Genomic DNA, 2,500 nt, shown 5'->3' on the forward strand with positions numbered 1-2,500 from the left:
CTTGTGATCTACGCCACGATTTAAGCTTACGGTGAGAATAACGCCATGATTAGGTTATTAATTTCAGTCCGACAGTTGATTTCACCGTAGATATATCCCGTTTGCGATGAAACAAAAAATATCCTTTTTTTATGTTAGCTGTTCAATCAGTTGTAATAAAGACTAATAGTTTTATGAAATATTTCAGTGATTAGGGAGAGAGAAGGTAAATTATTTTCTGCATTTTTAATACATAGAATAATTATTAAGAAATTATTTCTATCGCTTGGGGAAAAAATGCGTTCAAATAATATTGTTAGTACGTAATATCCAAACTGTTTTAATTCAACGAGAAATTTCACAAGTAGAATAAAAATAATAACGTTTTGTGTGTGCGTGTGTGTGTGTGTGTGTGTGTGTGTGTGTGTGTGTGTGTGTGTGTGTGTGTGTGTGTGTGTGTGAATACTGAGCTGATATACTGAAATAAAATTTTGTGTTCGTTTTCCTCGGTGTTAGTGATTTGGTTTTGAATGAACATTACGTTTGTTCCGTTTCCGTTAAGAAGAAATCTTATAATTTTTTTTCTTTCTTTCCTTTTATTTTATCTATTAATTATTATTTTGTTGTTGTTGAGTGAAAGATTAAGAAGGAAAATATTTTAAAAATGCAAAATAGTGATCAGTGTGTTTGTTTTTTATCTATATTTAATCCCGACCAGAATACAGTGTCAATGCAGCGCCATTATCGTCACGTGACCCTCCCCCCCCCGCCCCCCCCCCCCGCCCCCCCCGCCCCCCCCCCGCCCCCCCCGAAAAACAGGATCTCCTTCCTCGTTTGCAACACAACCTCATTAATCTAGCCTCATTTGCCTAACAGGACCCTTGCATTTACCGGGAAATAAAATCACTTGATATCGCTTTTCTTTTTCTTTTCAATGCGAGCTTTTTCGTCTTCGTTTGATGAGGAACAGCCACTCGCAGTTCGAAAAATTCCCGGGAAAATGGCTACGCGCGTCGAAACAGGTGAAGGCTGATAGGCGTGGGAGGCGATTCATCGGGCGGCGAATTTTGACTCTCGTTTTTTGTATTCTGTTGATTTTTAATGCGTTGTCGGGTGTCATATATATACCTGTTATTTATCTCTAGTTTGCTCATTTTTTATAACAAGTCGATTTTTTTTCTTTTCTTTTTTTTGTGTCGAATTCTGTTTCTTGTCGATTTCTCTGCGTTAGATTTTTTTTCTTTTCTTTTCTTTTCTTTTCTTGTCCTTTCTTTTCATATTTTATACGAGTATCCTGCATAGTATTTAGAAGCTGCTTCATTCTGCCAATATATATTCATGTGCGTGTATATGTGCGTTTGTGTTTTGCACTTTTCCATTCTACTAGTATTTTCGTAATCATCATCGTCATCCGCATCTTCATTATCTTCTCCATCATCTTCACCATCATCATCATCATCATCATCATCATCTTCTTCACCATCATCATCATCATCATCATCATCATCATCATCATCATTATCATCATCATCATTATCATCATCATCTTCACCATCATCATCATCATCATCATCTTTACTCTCACCATCACCATCATCACATCATCACCACCACCACCAACCTCACCATCACTATCCCCATCAACACTACCTTCATTCTCCCCAGCATTACTACCTTCACCATCCTTACCATAAACAAGAAAAGATGTTATTTCAATGAATTATAACATGATATCAGACTAAGCGATGGTTTTCAGTCGAGTCATTGCTTTAGAAAATGAGGTCCGACTGCACTATATCATAGGTTCATTTACACGTGAATTTTCCCCTTTGTTTTACAGGTCAGATTGAAGAGATAAGGCTGTGAGGTCTTTTTTTTTCCCCTTTGTTTTGCCTCTCATTCTGTTTATTTTATTTTATTTCATTTTATTTTTTATCCCTTCTCCTTTCTTCCTCTCTTTACATTTCCTTTTTTTTAATTTCTTCTTCTTCTTCTTCTTCTTCTTCTTCTTCTTGTCTTCTTCTTACTTCTGCTTCTCCTTCTTCTTCCTTTTTCCTTCTTCTTCTTCTTATCTATCCTCTTCTTCCTTCTTCGTCAACTTCTTCTTTCTTATTCTTCTCCTTATTCTCTGTCTTCCATTTCTTTTCTTCGCCTGCCATTATTCTTTCTCTCATTCTTCATTTCATAATTGACCTATAAATGTAAAAAATAATATTATATCACACAATTACAAACTCCTTTCATTTTATTTATTTTTTATTATCATTTTTTTTTTTTTTTTTACTGTTTTTCTTTCTTGCTTTTTTCGTCTTTTAATCAAAGTTACACACCGAAAAAAGGGAAAACTCATGTTAAAACAGCAACAAAAATGCTGTTATTTCCGTGCAGGATCAAGGCCATGCAAGATTCATTTGTTTATAACTCGGAAGAGAGAAGGTTATGTGTGAACCACACTCTATATATTTCATTGTCACTCTTTCTCTCTGTCTGTCCATCTCTTTTTCTCTCTTTCTGTCTATCC

The sequence above is a fragment of the Penaeus chinensis genome, chromosome 31, assembly GCF_019202785.1.
Source record: "Penaeus chinensis breed Huanghai No. 1 chromosome 31, ASM1920278v2, whole genome shotgun sequence".
Taxonomy (NCBI): domain Eukaryota; kingdom Metazoa; phylum Arthropoda; class Malacostraca; order Decapoda; family Penaeidae; genus Penaeus; species Penaeus chinensis.